The following is a 20147-nucleotide window of genomic DNA, read 5'->3' on the forward strand; positions in this document are numbered from 1 at the left end:
CATGACATCTTTTGTCCTACCCTCCCGTGGCAGCGGGGTCCTAATGGAAACTAAGGGATATTAAGGCCTCCTTTTAATAGAGAACCGAAACAAAGCATTAGCACATAGTGAATACATGAACTCCTCAAACTATGGTCATCACCGGGAGTGGTCCCGATTATTGTCACTTCGGGGTTGCCGGATCATAACACATAGTAGGTGACTACAGGCTTGCAAGATAGGATCAAGAACTCACATATATTCATGAAAACATAATAGGTTCAGATCTGAAATCATGGCACTCGGGCCCTAGTGACAAGCATTAAGCATAGCAAAGTCATAGCAACATCAATCTCAGAACATAGTGGATACTAGGGATCAAACTCTAACAAAACTAACTCAATTACATGATAGATCTCATCCAACCCATCACCGTCCAGCAAGCCTACGATGGAATTACTCACGCACGGCGGTGAGCATCATGAAATTGGTGATGGAGGATGGTTGATGATGACGACGGCGACGAGTCCCCCTCTCCGGAGCCCCGAACGGACTCTAGATCAGCCCTCCCGAGAGGTTTTAGGGCTTGGCGGCGGCTCCGTATCGTAAAACGCGATGAATTCTTCTCTCTGATTTTTTCTCCCTGAAAGCAAATATATAGAGTTGGAGTTGAGGTCGGAGGAGCTCCAGGGGGCCCACGAGGTAGGGGCGCGCCCTAGGGGGGAGGGCGCGCCCTCCACCCTCGTGGCCAGGGTGTGGGCACCCTGGTCTTCATCTATTGCAAGGATTTTTTATTATTTCCAAATAGACGTTCTGTGGAGTTTCAGGTCATTCCGAGAACTTTTGTTTCTGCACATAAATAACACCATGGAAAGTCTGCTGAAAACAACGTCAGTCCGGGTTAGTTCCATTCAAATCATGCAAGTTAGAGTCCATAACAAGGGCAAAAGTGTTTGGAAAAATAGATACGACGGAGACTTATCAACAGTCACCTGCGTGGCGATTCGCGGCCTCTAGGCCAACTCAGCAAGCACCTGCGTGGTGGCATGCAGATCTTTGTGAAGACTCTGCCACCGCACCAACTCAGCAGCCAGCCAGCATGGCGCTACACGCCTCGTCAGCTTGGACGCGCGTCGAAGTCAGGCGAGGCGGAGACAGCTGGGACGAGCTTCCTTGCCGTCCCCGATAAAGCAAGAAGGGCACGTCGGCAGCGCATTAAATGCGTTTGTCCTACAGTGCTAGGAGATAGACTCGACTACTGTATAACTTTCCACCTCCTATGTGCCACTGTGGCAGCCCCTTTTGACTATAAAAGGAGGCCTGCGGTGTACTGAGAGAGGATTCGAACTTTTTGGACCCTGCATGCTTTGTAGCTAGTCCAAGAACACCAGATAAACATAAACCAGCAGGATTAGGGTATTACGCATCACTTGCAGCCTGAACCTGGATAATCCCTCTGCGTTGATCTTCTAATCCCGCTCTTTCCATAGCCCCGCGCCCGCCAACCGTAGCAAAAGGGATTCTTCGTGATCCCGTAGGTGTCGTTTCCCCCTACATAATCCAACCATTACACACATTTGTCTTATCTGGGTGGCACCAATTAGTTAATGTAGGATCGAAAGTAGGTCTAGAGGGGGGGGGGGGTGATTAGACTACTTGACCAAATAAAAATCTAACCTTTTCCCAATTTTAGTTGTGGGCAGATTTTAGCAATTTAGCACTAGTCAAGCAATCAACCTACAGATGAAATTCTAAGAGTGTAGCAGCGGAAAGTAAAACATTGCATATGAAGGTAAAGGGAAGGGTTTGGAGAGTGCAAACACAATGATGACATGGACATTTTTGCCATGGTTCCGACAGGTGGTGCTATCGTACATCCACGTTGACGGAGTCTTCAACCCACGAAGGGTAACAGTTGCGCGAGTCCACGAAGGTCTCCACCCACGAAGGGTCAACAAAGAAGCAACCTTGTCTATCCCACCATGGCCATCGCCCACGAAGGACTTGCCTCACTCGGGTAGATCTTCACGAAGTAGGCGATCTCCTTGCCCTTACAATTTCTTGGTTCAACTCCACAATCTTGTCGGAGGCTCCCAAGTGACACCTAACTAATCTAGGAGACACCACTCTCCAAAAGGTAATAGATGTTGTGTTGATGATGAACTCCTTGCTCTTGTGCTTCAAATGATAGTCTCCCCAACACTCAACTCTCTCTCACAGGTTTGGATACGGTGGAAAGATGATTTGATTCGAAAAAACTTGCGGAAGGCTAGGAATCAAGATTCTTGTGGTTGGATTGGAATATATTGATTTCAACACATGAGTTGGTGGTTCTCTCTCACAAAATGTAGGCTGGAAGTGTAGGCACATTCTGATGGCTCTCTCACATATGGAGAAGGTGGTGGAGGGTATATAGCCTCCACACAAAATCGAACCGTTACACACATTTGACCCAACACGGTCAGACTGAATAGATGAACTCGGTGAGACTGATTTAGTTCAAAATGTGAACGCTAGGAATCTCGGTGGGACCGACTGGAACAACTCGGTGGGACCGATGTGCTAGGGCTAGGGTAAAACCTCATCGTGGTGAAGCCGATTGCTTGAACTCGGTGGGACCGATTTCAGCAAAGAGCAAACAGAGAGTTGGTCAAGAAAACTCGGTGGGACCGATTGCACATTCCAGTGAGACCGAAATAATTGCAAGAGACAACAGACAGTTTACAAGGCCATCCCGGTGAGACCGAGATCCGTATTGGTGTGACCGAGGAGTTAGGGTTTCTAGCAGTGGCTTGGTCAAACGAGGTCGGTGGCGTCGGATAGAAGATTTCGGTGGGGCCGAGTTTGACTATGAGTTTTGGACATATTTGGAAATGAGAAAGTGGTTGCGGGCTTTGGAGCAATAACACTAAGCACTTTGAGCAAGTAGACCATTAAACAACACCTCATCCCCTTTTAATAGTATTGGCTTTCCTATGGACTCAATGTGATCTTGGATCACTAAAATATAAATGAAGAGTCTTGAACTTTTGCCAATATGTGTCCTTAGCATTTTGAGGGGTCCACATCTCTAGTCCAGGCCATGCCATTAATTGAACTTTCTGAAATATCAAACTTGAATGGATATTAGTTCAATGAGCTATATGTTGTTTTGAATTACCAAAACCACCCAGGGATTAGTTGCACTTCCAATCTCCCCCTTTTTGGTAATTGATGACAACATATAGATCAAAGCTTCGATAAATGATAATATGAATGAAATACATTGTTGCCTAGAGAAGTATGTGATAAGCAAGAGCTCCCCCTAAATTTGTGCATTATTTAAAATTTGCTTTTGAATGCAGATGCACAATCGATTAGGATCATGGGTCACTCTTTCATGTCACATACATCTTGGTGGAGCGCTCAAAATTATAAGAGTTAAATAATATGCACTCATCACCAAGGATACAAGTGACTGATCATACACAAACATTCATGGATATAATAATGCAAGCACACATTTAGCATAATATGATCAAACACATGATCACATAAGTATCTCACGAGCAAAACACAAATTGTAGCATAGGAATCAAACAACCAAATGACCAAAGAACAAGAGTAGCAAATGAAACTAACAGAAAGCAAGAGGCACTCTCTCTCTCTCTCTCTTGAAGCCTATGATATATACACTTTCTCCCCCTTTGGCAACAAATTACCAATTTTTGGAAAACATATAGTGCTATACGGCACTCTAGGCATGATCTCCGGGAGCTCCTGAAGGGGTCTTCTGGCTTGTTGCTCCGGTGTGCGTAGACGGCGTGGAGAGGAGGGCATATGCAAATGCCTCTGAACAAGTTTGTGGACCTGGAGGAGTTGACACTGGAGGTACAACTGTCGTAGTGGTTGCAGGTGGTGAAGTGGTAGTCCTGGAGTCTCTGGCAACTGGCACAGCTGATGATCTTTGTGCCCTGGCACTCTCTAGAATGTGTCTGTTGTGCGTCTATCATTCCTGTGTCGGTGTACAAAAGTAGGGGTCCCTTTTTCCACCCCTTTACTTGTGCGCGGGCAGTCGCAGCCCCACGCCCCTGGCCACGGTTGGCGGGGCAGAGGAAGCAAATACACCAGACGACCAGACCAACGCCAAGTCGGAAACACAAAGAGCAGAAGGGCGAGGTGGACACCCCCGGCAAGGCCCTTGCCGGGGCGGCCTCCACAGCCCCGGCAAGAGCCTTGCCGGGGCAAGTCGCCCAACGCCAGCAGGGCTGCCACCCTTGAGCCTGAGAGTTCCAACGCCTTCAACCACACAGGAACCAAGGCTCGGGAGGCGCCTCCGTGGTGGGATGCAGATCTTTGTGAAGACCAAGAGCATGCAAGACTAGATAAATAACCAGAAGACGAAGATCCTCGGCAAGATCCTTGCCAAGGATACCCACGAGACCCCCGACAAGCCCCTTGCCAGGGACGACCACGAAGCCACGGCAAGACTCTTACCGGAGCCCCGGCAAGACTCTGGCCGAAGACATCCACAGGGCCGCAGCCAGGCCCACATTTGCCAAAACTCTACCGCCGTTCCCATGCAGCTACCAGCCCACCAACTAGGCGAACACCTGCGTGGCGACGGGTGGCCTCTAGGCCAACTCAGCAAGCACCTGCGTGGTGGCATGCAGATCTTCATGAAGACCCTACCACCACACCAACTAAGCAGCCAGCCAGCCAGCGTGGTACTGCATGCCTCATTGGCCTGGACACGTGCCGGAGCAAGGCAGAGCGGCGACGGACGGGACGGGCCTCGTTACCGCCCCCGAGAAAGCAAGTGGACACCTAAGTAGCGCATTTAATGCACTTTGTCCTGTAATGACAGGCGATAAGCTTGTACACTGTATAGCTTTCCACCTCCTGTGTGCCACTAAGGCAACCCCTTTGTCTATAAAAGGAGGCCCGCGGCGTACTGGGAGAGGATTCGGATCTTTTGGATGATGCACGCACCGTAGCTAGTTCACAAGCTCAAGAACACTCAAATATACACCAAAGCAGGACTAGGGTATTACGCATCCTCACGGCCCAAACCTGGGTAAATGATTTTTGTGCTGGCTTCTAGACCTGCTCTGTGCACAACCCCATGCCCGCCAACCGTAGAAGGGATTCCAGTGACCCCATAGGTGTCGTTTCCCCCGACATCTTTGGCGCGCCAGGTAGGGGGCGCAGTTGTGAAAATCCGGCCTAGCAGCTAATTTGGCAGTTCCTCGTCGCCATGGGTTCCAAGGAAGAAGATGACCAAGCGAGTGACATCATCTACAGACACAACAACCACCCGTATGGCAACAGAAAAGCTAAGTCATGCGAAACTTTGAATAATTCCTCTATGTATTAGGTTTTTCTCCTCAGAGATCTTGCTCTTTGTATGGGAAACCTGTACGCAATGGGGACCTTCCGCTATTGGCAACACCTTTGTTCTGTTTCGAGTCCGCTCAACAGTTCGAACGGCCGCGTCGAGATCGGCAGGGTGGCCTTTCCGCTACTGGCAATGCTCTTGCCCTGTTTCGAGTCCGCTCAACAGTTCAAGCGGCCGCGCTGAGAGCGGTAAGGTGGTTTGCCTGGCAGCAAGCACACCCGGCAGGCTGTTGAGGATCCGTCCTCAAGGAGCCGTGGCTTGGGTTTACGCGCCGGCAAGCCTATCTAATTAAACGTAGGGTGGACATACAAAGAGAAATCGAACAGGGGAATAACATGCATCATTTCAAAGTACTGCAGAGTTATATTACACCAATTGTTGCTGCAGTTCTAACTAAAGATAAAAATTGTCTTGGTCATGAACCTGCAGCGGCGATGAGAAACGGGGTGCCTAGTCCCGGCGCTGGCCCTCTATCCTCTGAACTCCGTCGACGTGACTGATGATGGGCTTGATACACTCCTCGAGCGTCGCGAGGTCCACATCCTTCGGCAAGCTCTCCAGCGCGGCGTCGAAGTCGAGGTTGGGGTTCCAGTACGCCACCTTGGTGAGGACCTTGGTCAGGGCACCCCGGCAAAGTTTCCGGGCTTCATTGGCCAGAGAGGTCGCTCTGTTAGAGCGGAACTGCTCCAGGGCTCCAAGAACGCCCTCGAAGAACAAGGTCAGTTTGGGGTTGGGACTCACTTCGGCTCCGAGGCGTACCTCACATTCGGCATCCCCATGGTAGCCAGCATCGTGGTGATCCTACCGGCGACGTCAGCGAGGCGGCTGATCCAGAGGTTTTCACCTGCCACGTAATCCTCGTGGTTGGCGGCGTCCTTCCTCCGCAGCTACTTCTCGTCCTCCAAGGCCTTGGTCAGGGTCTCTTCCTGGGCCCTGACCTCCAGAAGCGTCCCCTAAAGGCCCTTCAGCTTCAGCTTCAGGTCTTTGACGGAGTCGTTGTCCTTGGAGAGTTGCTCAGCCTTGCCGAGGACTGCAGCCTGCGCCTCCACCAAAGCGCCGTTGATCATCTCCTTCTCCTTCGCCAGCCCCAGGACCTGTTCCTTCAGCCCATCCTGCTCCACCTCTAGCTCCTTCACCTTGCCGGCATGGACATGGGCCTGAGCATTGAGTGCCTCCTTGTGCCTCTGCTCCTGGGTCCGCTGCGCGGCAAGCTTCTTGACCTCCTCATCCTTGCAAGCGCCTCCTCACGAGCGGCAAGGTCCTCCTCCTGGGATTTCAGCTCGGCCTGGTGCTGGTGCCGAGCGGCCTCGTCCTTGGCGGCCTATTCCTTCGCCGCCTCCTAGGCTTTCTCGACATCGGCCTGTAGCAGGATAAGCTCCTGTTTGCGCTCAGCCAGCAGATCCTGGGCAACCTTCAGTTCCGCGTGGGCCTGGTGGAATCAGGCCTGCGTCTCGGTGATGCGCCCCGCGAGATCCACCTCCGCCTTGTCCACCGCCGCCATCCTGGACTTTTCCATGTCCAGGCGGGCACAGTGAAGCGCCTGGAGCTTCTGGAAGTTGGTGCTCCTGGCCCGAAGGAGCTGCTCCTCTTGGGAACCGCCGCCACCGGTGCTCGGTTCGTCAACAACCTCAAGCCCGGCGGTGGAGAGCACCTCGTCATCGAACACCTCCCCCTCGGTGAGCGCCCTGGTGCTCGCCGTCCCTGGGAGGTGGATGAACAAGTCGTCACTCACCTTCAGGTACTTACCCGAGCCAGAGGCAGTGGAGGAGGAAGGTTGGTTGTCAACCACCCCCTCCCCGGCAGGCCCCATGCCGGCCTCCTCGGCAGCAGTCCTGCCGGCCTCCCCGGCAGGCCCCTTGGCGGCCTCTTCGGCGGCAGTCTTGGCGGCCTCCTCGGCGGCGATCTTGGCCACCTCGGCCTCGGTGTCTCTGGCGACCTCCTTGATGACGGTATCGATGTTCTCCTGGTCCAGCGAGGCGGCGCCTAGATGCCAAGAGGGAGAATGAGGCAGAGCCAAGATCAAGGTTCAAAAAGAGAGAAGAAGGAAGAACAGGGACGGTAAGCAAGTGAACTTACCAGTACCGGGTTGGGAAGAAGTGGCGCCCTACCCGCCAACATTCGTTGCCGGGGTAGAACCACCGGCACCCAAGTTGGTCTCCTCCTCCTCCATAGGCGTGGGCTCGGTGGTGGATGCCCTTGCCGGGGATTCCACTCGGGGCGGCATAGTCGAGGGGGGCGGCGTGTTGGGGGTGGCCCTCAGCGGCTCCTCCTGCTGCCGTTCTTCTCCTCCAAGCCCGGCGAGGTCAGCATCGAGGATTCACACCCTAATGTTCATCAGTGGAGGAGTGGGTGGTGAGCTTACACCGGGGGCTAAGGCGGGGGCTGCGTTGTGGGCTCCTGTCCGGGCTGCTCTCCACCACCAGCGGCATACCCGAAGTACCTGCCGGGGGCTTGTCGCCCGTCGAGGCCTTGGCCCTCTTCGCCATCCTCTGCGCCAGCGTCTCCACGTCCCTATGAAGACAACATCAAATCAAAGAAGGATGACACAGGAGTAAAGTTAGGTGATAATGTGTGGGGGGGGGAGGGGTGAGATACTTACTCTTCCTCCACCTCCTCCTCTACTAGCTTCCTCTTCCTCGCCGGGCTAAAAGATCCGAGGTCAAACTCGACTTCCAAGGTATGGTCCGAAGGGGAAGGGGATGGGGTCCGGTACCGCTTGGACGAGGAGGAAGCAGTTGCCGTCTTCTTTGCCACTACGGCTTTCACCGCCTTCTTCGCTGCCGCGACCCTCGTCTGGCACACGGACTACTCGTGGACCTGTTGCCGCGGCGCGGTCCTGCCGGGCCGAACTGGTTCGCCGGAGCCAGCCCGGCACAGGACGCGTCTCCTCCCTGTGGCCGGAGGGTCGTCGGCCTCGGCCTCCTCCTCGGTCGACTCTTCGACCACGTCTTCAACAAGAGGGGCCCCAGTGCCGGCGCTGCTGGCCTCCCCAGCAGACTCCACCCACCCGGCAAGCTCCTTCTCTTCTGCGGCCGCATCGGCCTCGTCCTCCACGTAACCGGTTGCCAGCCTCCCTGGCAAGCACCGCCTCCGCCGCCCTAGCGGCGATGTAGTCTAGCTCCTCCTTGGTGGTGTCCTGGACAAGCAGTGGCTCTTCACGGGCGTACCTCTCCGACAGGTTGTCGAAGAACTCCTACGCCTGCTCCGCCTCCGGCTCGGCCCAATTTTGGTCAAGGCCATGTGCGTTGAAGTCCGGCATCATGGCGATGATGTCGGTTTGGCAAGAGTTGTTGCTCAGCGGGACTACTCCCGCCGGCAACCCAAACAGGGGCCCCTTGGCGACCTTGCCGGCCTTCGCGGCCTTGCCGCTCCTTTCCACCCTGCCGTCGCTGTCCACGTTGAGCTGGAAGAGTCTTTGACAGAAATGGGCGTGCCCCATCATCGTGAAGTTGTGCTTCAAGCCAGGGCGAAGCCTCATGATGTCGGCCGCGTTCTTGAAGAGCCAGGCCGGCCTCCCCTTGTTATGTAGTGGAGCGATTCGGCGGCGGATGTAGTCAGCCCCAATCACCTCAAGGGTGAGCCCGACCATGGTGAGGCGATGGATTCTGGTAGTAGAGATCCCGAGCTTATTGTCGTCAGCGTCGGAGTCGCTCCAGTCCTTGTGACAAACTCGGCAGAACTCCTGCGGATCCTCCTCCTCGATCCATAGCCACCGACCCCGCCACTCCTCCCACCTCTCCTTCTGGGCGCCCTCCGGATACGTGCCCTTCTCCTGGGTCCGTGGGATCCAGGTGAAGCAGCTGGAGATGGCACCCCCGCCTGGATATGGGGATTGAAGTGGTGGCGGAAGAGCGCCGTGCTGGGAAGCATTCCGGCGAAGCCCTCACAGAGGTGGGCAAAGAAGGCCATGCACGCCATGGCATTCATCATGAAATCAAGAAGATGGAAGCCGTAGGTGTGCATGACATCATTGAAAAAATCGGAGAAAGGGGGAAGAGCCCACAGGAGAAGTAGTCAACGAAGAAGGGATACTGATTCGGGCCAGCCTCAGCAAAATTTTCGGGGATGATGTGCGTGGCCGGATGCCCCGTCATCTTCGCCCCCCATAGAGGCTTGAAATAGTCCCTGAGGTGGACCGCATCGACCGTCGAGGGGAAGAGAGCAAGCTGCATCCTCCGCACCGCAACTCGCTCTCCGGCACCTCCTTCTCTCCGGCGTCCTTGGCCACTCCCTTGCCTTTACTGGTTTTGGGTGCCATGGCGGCCGGGAAAGAGGTCAGGAATCTGGAGCAATGGAAGATTGGGGGAAATGGGGCCGCGGCGGCGGCGGATGGAGGCAAGATCTTTGAATCTTTCACCTGAGAGGGAAGGGAGGAACGGCGGTTCCAAGATTGGAAGAGGTGCAGAGGGTAAATGAGCAGCACGCCTGCGGTTTTCCCTTCTTTATGGGGAAGGTGCAAGCCGCCTCTTTACCATTTACTGCGGTGTGACGCACGAGGGCAGCAACCGCCCCACGCATGACCCCCACGTCATGCACGACCCCCACGTCGCGCATTCAACGCGGGTCGTGGGGAAGCGCAAGCGAGCGAGGGGGTTACTGCGGTAAAAACTCCGCCGATCGCGCACCCGCGCACCATTCTGTGCCTGGCCCAATAACGCCCCGCGCTTATATGTGGTCCAGGCCCGGGAGCTCCTGTCGGCGTACAAAAGTAGGGGGTCCCTTTTTGCACCCCTTTACTTGTGCGCAGGTAGTCGCAGCCCCTGGCCACGCTTGGCGGGGCAGAGGAAGCAAAGACACCAGACGACCAGACCAACGCCAAACCGGAAACACAAAGAGCAGAAGGGCGAGGTGGACACCCCCGGCAAGGCCCTTGCCGGGGCGGCCTCCACAGCCCCGGCGAGAGCCTTGCCGGGGCAACTCGCCCAACGCCAGCAGGGCTGCCACCCTTGTGCCTGAGAGTTCCAACGCCTTCAACCACACTGGAGCCAAGGATCGGGAAGCGCCTCCGTGGTGGCATGCAGATATTTGTGAAGACCAAGAGCATACAAGACTAGATAAATAACCAGAAGACGAAGATCCTCGGCAAGATCCTTGCCAAGGATACCCACGATACCCCCGGAAAGCCCCTTGTCGGGGACGACCATGATGCGACGGCAAGACACTTGCCGGGGCCCCGACAAGACTCTTGCCGAAGACATCCGCAGGGCCGCAGCCAGGCCCACATCTACCAAAACTCCACCACCGTTCCCATGCAGCTACCAGCCCACCAACTAGGCGAACACCTGCATGGCGATGTGCGGCCTCTAGGCCAACTCAGCAAGCACCTACATGGTGGCATGTAGATCTTCTTGAAGACCCTACCACCACGCCAACTCAGCAGCCTGCCAGCCTGCGTGGCGCTGCATGCCTCGTTGGCCTGGACATGTGCCGGAGCAAGGCGGAGCGGCGACGGACGGGACGGGCCTTGTTACCGCCCCCGATAAACAAGTGGACACCTAAGTAGCGCATTTAATGCGCTTTGTCCTGTAATGACAGTCGATAAGCTTGTACATTGTATAGCTTTCCACCTCCTGTGTGCCACTGTGGCAGCCCCTTTTCTATAAAAGGAGGCCCGCGGCGTACTGGGAGAGGATTCAGATCTTTTGGATGATGCATGCACCGTAGCTAGTTCAAAAGCTCAAGAACACTCAAATATACACCAAAGCAGGACTAGGGCATTACGCATCCTCGGGGCCCGAACCTGGGTAAACGATCTTTGTGCTGGCTTCTAGACCCGCTCTTTGCACAACCCCGCGCCCGCCAACCATAGAAGGGATTCCAGTGATCCCATAGGTGTCGTTTCCCCCGACACCCTGTCCTTGGCATCCTCTTGAAGCTTCTCCACAATAGTTTGAATCCTTCACATCTAGGTCATGAAACTTAGTCTCAATAATCCTCTCAAGACTCTCCTGATTTTGAGACAAGGTGGCCAAACTCTTCTCAATTCTCACGGTGGCCTCAAGCAGATAACTGAGTTGATCTTGCTTGGTCTTGAGATTCGCAACTGAAGCATCTGGGGCACTTGCTGCCTTTGCTTCTTTTGCAGCCTTTGCTTGCTCTATCTTCTCCTGGGCATCTGCACAAGTAGGATGTGAAGCATCCATGACAGCCTCATTGTCCTCAAAGTATGGCCTTAGGGGAAGATGCTCTTTGTCCAGTAGATATGTCCCAGTTCCCATCTTGGAGTTGATCAAGGTCTGAATGTGAGGGGCATATCCACAAGACCTCTTCTGGTCTGCTGATGTTCTCTTCACAGTCTCTACAATCAAGCTCATCACCTTGAATTTCTGTGGAACATCAAACAAGTGAAGCAGGTTGATGGAGTGACACGAATCATCCTATGATCTCCTAACTTGGGCAATAGAGTGTGCCTCAAGATGGTATTCATGGTGGTCAGACCAGCAAGCAAATAGTACATAGAGCCAAACTTGTGCCTCTCCAATACTGCATCAGGGATTGGCTTGTACATGTTAGCCATGGAGTTGTGATCCTTCCTAGGCTTATTGTACACATCAAGATCATCTTTAGCTTCCTTAGGGGCATTGATTAACATGGCCCATTCTGAGATTGTTGATTGATATTTGGTTCCTTCTGTCATCCACACTATCTTACCATCAAGGTAGAAGTGGGTTGTGCAGTAGAACTGCATTATCATTTCATCGTTCCACTTTGTCAACTTCTGACCAACAAATCTGTCAACACCATTCATCTTGAAGCTCTCATGCACATGAGGAAAGTAGTCTTCATTGGAGTCAATGTATTTCAAGTCCACCCATTTCATGTCACAGACAATGGGTTTCTTGTCCAATAGGACAGTCTCATAGAAGTCCTGCTGTTCTTTGGTGTGAAAGCGATAGTCCACAACAGTCCTTCTCCTGGTGGCATAAGGATCAGTCTTTCTCCATAGTCTCAAGACCTGCATCCTTTCTCAACTTCATGTTCTCTGCCACAGGATGATCATCATTGTGATCTGGGATCTTGGGCTTGAGTTTCCTGAGCACTAGTGGCTCATCTTCCTGAACTTCATGCACTGGGCCTTGTTCTTTTCTGCAGCTGATATATTCCTTGTCGATCTCTTGGGAGCTGTTGTCTTGGGGGCTTGAGCTGGAGCTGAAGGCTTGGGGGCAGACTTGGGCTTAGAAGGAGCAACCCCAGTCCTGATGGCATCCCCCATCAGCTTTTGTGTCTGGGCAGGAGGTGCAGCAGACTCTTCCTCCTCCTCTTCTTATTCCTCATCCATCATCATGGATGGTCTGTCAATCACCCTGGCAATGGTCTTCCCGACCCTTTCCTTCCTCTTCTTTCCACCAGCAGCTTCTTCTTCCTCTCTGGGCTCAAGTGTAAACTACATGGTTTCTTGAGTTGAGGCTCTGGCCTTGGACATTGGAGTCCTCTTTGCAGGTGCCTTCTTGGAAAGGTCTGGCTTTGTGGCAGTAGCATACTCTTTCTTGAGTACCTTCTTCTTGGAGGTCACTTCCAGCTCAATCAAAAAATCTTCATCTTCATATTCAAATGTCCTTTTATTCCTTGCCTAGTAACTGCCTTAGGCAAATTGCTAGGACTGCTCCTACTCCCCTCAAGATAGCTACCAGAGGAACTAGTGCCCTCACTAAGATTGAGCTTCTCTTCAGAATTGTCCTGACTATCACTGGCCTCTGACATAGCTGCAACTGTCCCTGTGAATATTAGGGTGTGGATCGAGTAGATGAGAATCACAAAGTACAACTTTTTTTTTGCAAGAAATGAGTCAAAAACTTAACTTTACTTTTCTGCAGAAAGCATTTCGGAGCTACCGATTTGACAAACTCGGTGACACCGAAGCACTAACAGAGTCTAAACATGCAATTTTGGTTAGACCGAAATGCAGTTCGGTGGCTCCTAGATGCTAGGGTTTCACAGAGAAAGTGATTTCGGTCTCACCGATCGGTACACTTCAGTCAGACCGAGTTGTACTTGTGCAATGGCCAGGGCCAATCGGTGTGACCGAAATCCTCAGATTGGTCTGTCCGAGATGGGTTCGGCAGAAACCTAACCCTAAGTCTTTGCATCAAATCTATTCTCAGGAACTTGTTTGGTGGATAGATTGATATCATACATGGGAAGAACAAAGGCATTATACTTTGTGCAAGAATTAGAGTAATGGAAAGCACAAAGGGTCAAATCCGTACCCTAACTTGGCGGCAGATTGCTACGACGGCAACGGCGGTGAGGAATCCCGTTGGCGGCGGCAGAAACCAGCGGCGAAGGGTCACCGACAAAGAGGACGACGATCCGGAGACCAAGGGGGCGGAAGTGCTGGGGCATGAGCTCGTGTGGTTTGAAGTAATTTTCAACCGTATGGGTATGCGAGGTATATATACCCAAGCGTTGTCGGTGGCGCCGAGTGGAACGTCTCGGTGGCACCGAGATGCAAAACTGCTAGCAGATGCTGCAACTCGGTGTGACCGAATCGTTCTAATCAGTGGCACCGAGATGAAAACCTAGATCAACTTACTGATCTCGGTGAGACCGAATTGGATATGTAGATCTGACCAAAAATCATTAAGAGGTTTTGGTAGTTAAGCCCTTGATAGATCGGTGGCTCTGAGTGCTCCTCACCCGAAGGGTCCGAAAGTGACTTGTTCAAACTTTGTGATGTAGCATGAGTTTGAGACGATAAAAAGCATAGATAGCTAGAGGGAGTACTTAGGCATTCTTGTCCATCCATTTGGCAAAAGAAGAACCAAACAATCAAAACAACAAATGGATGTCCTTGAATGAAGAAAATTATGCAATCAACATGCTCACACAATAAGATAGCAAATAAAACATGTGACAAAGCATGCACATACACTCTAGCATCTATCAAGCAATTGGCCATGACTAGGTCATCTATATATGAGTATATTGACTTAGGAGTCAAATGAGAACATTTGATCATAGGTCATACTCATCGTTTAAGCATAATGGGGTTACCACTTTTACATAAAGCATTGTTTTGTTCACATCATTATAGTTACTTTAGCTCAATTTTTTAGAGCAAAGCTCCCTCTAGATGTGATATCCCCCCAAAGAGGGATGAAATAACCTTGGGTTTTGTCAATGATGACTTCATGTAGGTGTAGAAGATGTGGATGCTAAATGTTGATGTAGATCATTTGGAGCAATCCATTAGAGTGTTGCACTTTCAATACCTACACGGGTTAGTCCCAAGAGGAACATACAAGGATATCCATAGACATAGAGTGAAACACACATATGATGATGTCCATGAAAGCATTAGGTTACATTGTCCCTTGTCTTACCAACAAGAGGGTTTGTAACTCCATGAACTAGTGCAATATATGGAGATATATTGCACTTTTCCTTGCCAAAATAAATATGAGTGAAGTATGTTGGCAGAGTCACCCTCAAGAACTCTCTAGTTCTTCTTCTTTGGGATCCACATGAACTTGATGGGAATCCTTGGAGTTGTAGTCATACTTGATGAAGTACAACTTGATGTAGTCTTGGGAACCCACTTGAACATAGCCATAGGAGCTTCTTCAAATGAATCAATCCCTTCTTGAAGCTTGTCCTTGCCTTTTAGCTTGTTGTCTTGTGGTGGAAGATCATCTTGAGCTTGTGTTCCCTTGAATGAAGTGGGGTCATAGTTCTCTTGTTAAGGAACAAACTTCCTCTTGGGGTATTGATCTTCTTCCCACTCAACTCCATTGGCGTTCAAAACCAACACCTTGATTCTTCCGGTGCCTTCCGTGCTTGCGTACAATTTCTTCAAATTGCTTACTTCCGGCAAGGCTCTTGTAAACAACTTTCTCTATAATTCCCTTCGATAAGTTGTTTTCTTACTCAAGTGTAACTTGGCTAAGAGAATCGTTAGTGGAATCAATAGAACTACTAGAGGCAACAATATTGGATTTAACATGATTATTGTTACTACTAGAGGAACAATCCTCCTTGTTCTTATTGCTAGATTTTACTAGTGGCATATAAGTAGACAAGAGGAGACGTTTAGCAAGATAAGAAGAACTCTTCTTTCGAAGATCATCATTGATAGCTTTTAAGAACTCATGCTCATGTTCTAAATTTAGCTTCTCGAAGTGTAGCTTCTCATCAGTATTTATGTGCTCTCTATGATCCTCTAGAGTTGTTTCATGAACTAACTTAAGAGTGTTTAGTTCTTTAGTTAGACGCTCAATCTTCTTCTTATCATTGTCATTCGTTTCATCTTCATTAGCATGAATACTAGCAATTTCATCATAGTTTTCAGCACTAGTGTTGTCAACAAGTAAATCATCATCACGTAGCAAATCATCTTCATCACTATTGAAATCAACATACTCGGGGTGTGATTGCTATCTCTTGAGCATGCGTTGGTTTTTCCCTTGAAGAGGAAAGGGTGATGCAGCAAAGTAGCATAAGTATTTCCCACAGTTTTTGAGAACCAAGGTATCAATCCAGTAGGAGGCAACACACAAGTCCCTCGTACCTACACAAACAAATAAGAACATTGCAACCAACCCGATAAAGGGGTTGTCAATTCCTTCACGACCACTTGCAAAAGTGAGATCTGATAGAGATGATAATATTTTTGGTATTTTTATGATAAAGATTGAAAGTAAAGATTCCAAAGTAAAAATAGATTGGAAACTTATATGGTGGAAAATAGACCCGGGGGCCATAGGTTTCACTAGTGGCTTCTCTCAAGATAGCATAAGTATTATGGTGGGTGAGCAAATTACTGTCGAGCAATTGATAGAAAAGTGCATAATTATGAGAATATCTAGGCATGATCATGTATATAGGCATCACGTCCGTGACAAGTAGACCGACTCCTGCCTGCATCTACTACTATTACTCCACACATCGACCGCTATCCAGCATGCATCTAGAGTACTAAGTTCACAAGAACAGAGTAACGCATTAGATAAGATGACATGATGTAGAGGGATAAACTCAAGCAATATGATATAAACCCCATCTTTTTATCCTCGATGGCAACAATATAATACGTGTCGTTTCCCCTACTGTCACTGGGATCGAGCACTGCATGATTGAACCTAGAGCTAAGCACTTCTCCCATTGCAAGAAAGATCAATCTAGTATGCCAAACCAAACTGATAATTTGAAGAGACTTCCAAAGATAACCAATCATACATAAAAGAATTCAGAGAAGATTCAAATATTGTTCATAGATAATCTTGATCATAAACCCACAATTCATCGGATCTCGACAAACACACCACAAAAAGAGTTACATCGAATAGAACTCCAAGAAGATCGAGGAGAACTTTGTATTGAGATCCAAAGAGAGAGAAGAAGCCATCTAGCTAATAACTATGGACCCGAAGGTCTGTGGTAAACTACTCACACATCATCGGAGAGGCTATGGTGTTGATGTAGAAGCCCTCCGTGATCGATGCCCCCTCTGGCAGAGTGCCAAAAAAGGCCCCAAGATGGGATCTCACAGGTACAGAAGGTTGCGGTGGTGGAAATAGGGTTTCGTGGTGCCCCTCGATGGTTTCGGGGTACGTAGGTATATATAGGAGGAAGAAGTAGGTCGGTGGAGCCACGAGGGGCCCACGAGGGTGGAGGGCGCGCCCGCCTGCCTCGTGGCCTCCTTGTTGATTGCTTGACGTCCACTCCAAGTCCTTTGGATCACGTTTGTTCCAATAATCACACTCCCGAAGGTTTCATTCCGTTTGGACTCCGTTTGATATTCCTTTTCTGCGAAACACTAAAATAGGAAAAAAAATAGCAATTTGCACTGGGCCTTGGGTTAATAGGTTAGTCCCAAAAATAATATAAAAGTGTATAATAAATCCCATTAAACATCCAAAGCAGAATATATAATAGCATGGAGCAATCAAAAATTATAGATACGTTGGAGACGTATTAGCTGTTAGAAAGCCACCTAAATTTTTACTGTTAAGAGGTAAAACTACTTCATGGAGTCGAATCTAGTTGTACTAGTTCATGCAGTCAAATCAAGTACTACTTGGTTCAAACAACGAAGAAAGGGGCTGGGTGGCGGCAGATTTGTTACCTGAATCTAGGACTTGGTCGAAAGAGGATCTAATGGGGGCGAAAAGTAGCAGAGATCGGCTACCTAACTGGTCTCTTGGTCTAATATGGAAATGAAGGGAAATGCAGTACAAACTCGATATAAAGCGATCTATTGGCTGAAAAGGGAAAGAAAGTGGGGACTGGGGGACAAGTCAACAGAGTATGCCCAACACTAGATTTGCTAGCCTCTCACAGTATAAGGTGGCTATACCGAACAAAAATGGGACCAACCCAGATATCCTGTTTGGATGTTTGTTGCCCCGAGCCCCTCTTATGTAATGCCACTGGTAAAATGTAGCAGTTCCACTGTTAAAGTAAGGACACATTAAACCAATGTTGTTTTCAATGTAATGGCTCTAGTAATATGAATCAATGGCACAGTTTTTCATGTCCTGCTAAATTTCCCATTAAGATAAGTTGCTTCTTTTCATTAGAAATGCAACTATCCTGATCCACATAATCTCCCGTGCCCAAATACCAACTCTTTAGCAGTTTTTAATGTAATGTTGATGGTAAAATGAAGCAATGGCACCACTAGAGTAATGTCGTATTTAACGGTTGTCATAGTTAATCCTAATGCCCACACTAATATCTAGCAATGTTGCTGCTTTAGAAATTGCTACTGTCTTTGTAGGATCGCCATTCAGATAAGGAACATGCTTCTTTTCATTTGATGCATGTTTCATCACTTGTTAGTCACACTCCTTTCCACCTTTTTGTGCAAACAGAGATATACATTTCACGCTTGATCTTAGTTGAACTACACAAAATGATATCCAAATTATAGTTGAACATTCCACGAGCTTCACGATCAACCTTGGTGTTGCCCAATTTTATTGCAACTAATGAACAAGAAGTTGCTAGCTCATGGGACCAAGTACTTGCTAACTGCATGATGCAAACGTTGCTTCATTTTGGGTGAACTGCACAAAAAGGTCCCATGAATTTAATCATCCATGTTGGTGAATGGTGTCATCCCTTCTACGATGGCGTTGAATGTAGATATGGTTCCCATCACGAGGTATGTTCCTTTTTTGTCTGACCGTTTGCCAAAGATCCTGCATGCTAACTCTGCTCTTGTGCTACTGTTTTGGCACTGCCATGATAAAGCAGTAATGTTATTATTTGCAGCTTAATCTAGTGGCACTATTGTTTGAGGCAATGTTTTGGCACCGCTAGTGCCACCGATTATATATATATATATATATATATATATATATATATATATATATATCAAAAGCGGGGGTTTCATCCGATTTCATTAAAGAAACCCAACCATAAAGAACCATTATCCGACAACATCTCAGTGTAAACGGGCAGTTATGCAACGACTACTAGAACGGACTGAGTACTGGTAGGAGACAAGTTTGCCACATAAGCTTGGCAGGTAGGGGGACGTGATACCTCTCCAATGTATCTATAATTTTTTATTGTTCCATGCTATTATATTATCTGTTTTGGATGTTTTATATGCATTATTATGCTATTTTATATTATTTTTGGGACTAACATATTAACCTAGAGCCCAGTGCGAGTTTCAATTTTTTCCTTGCTTTTGAGCTTTGCAGAAAAGGAATACCAAATGGAATAAAACTTCACGATGATTTTTCTTGGACCAGAAGACACCCAGGAGACTTGGAGATCAAGTCAAAAGATCCACGAGGCGGCGACAAGGGTGGAGGGCGCGCCCAGGGGGGTAGGGCACGCCCCCTGCCTTATGGCCCCCATGTGACCCCCTTAGCCTATCTCTGCCTTCTATATATTCATATATATTCCCAAACCACTAGAAGCATCCACGAAAACACTTTTCTACCGCCACAACCTTTTGTTCCTGTGAGATCCCATATTGGGGCCTTTTCTGGCATCCTGCTGGAGGGGGATTCGATCATGGAGGGCACCTACATCAACCCTATCGCCCTTCTGATGCAGCATGAGTAGTTTACCTCAGACCTACTGGTCCATAGCTAGTAGCTAGATGTCTTATTCTCTCTCTTTGATTCTCAATACCATGTTCTCCTTGATGTTCTTGGAGATCTATCCGATGTAATCTTATTTTGCGGTGTGTTTGTCGAGGTCCGATGAATTGTGGATTTATGATCAGCTTATCTATGAATATTATTGAATCTTCTCTAAATTCTTATATGCATTATTTAATATGTTTGTATTTCTCTTTGAATTATCGGTTTGGTTTGGCCAACTATATTGGTTTTTCTTGCAATGGGAGAGGTGCTTAGCTTTGGGTTCAATCTTGCATGATATCAGCCAGTGCAAAGTAGGGGTAGCGAGACACGTATTGAATTGTTGCCATCGAGGATAAAAAGATAGGGTTTACATCATATTCCATGAGTTAATTCCTCTACATCATGTCATCTTACTTAAGGCGTTACTCCGTTCTTTATGAACTTAATACTCTAGATGCATGGTGGATAGCGGTCGATGTGTGGTGTAATAGTAGTAGATGCAGGCAGGAGTCAGTCTACTTGACACGGACGTGATGCCTATATTTCATAATCATTGCCTTGGATATCGTCATAACTTAGCGCTTTTCTATCAATTGCTCGACAGTAATTTGTTCACCCATAGTATTATTTGCCTTCAAGAGAGAAGCCTCTAGTGAAACCTATGGCCCCCGGGTCTATTTTCAATCAAATTAGTTTCTGAGCTACTATTTTACAATCTTTTACTTTTAGATCTATAAACCAAAAAA

This window comes from Aegilops tauschii, chromosome 4, assembly GCF_002575655.3.
Source record: "Aegilops tauschii subsp. strangulata cultivar AL8/78 chromosome 4, Aet v6.0, whole genome shotgun sequence".
Taxonomy (NCBI): domain Eukaryota; kingdom Viridiplantae; phylum Streptophyta; class Magnoliopsida; order Poales; family Poaceae; genus Aegilops; species Aegilops tauschii.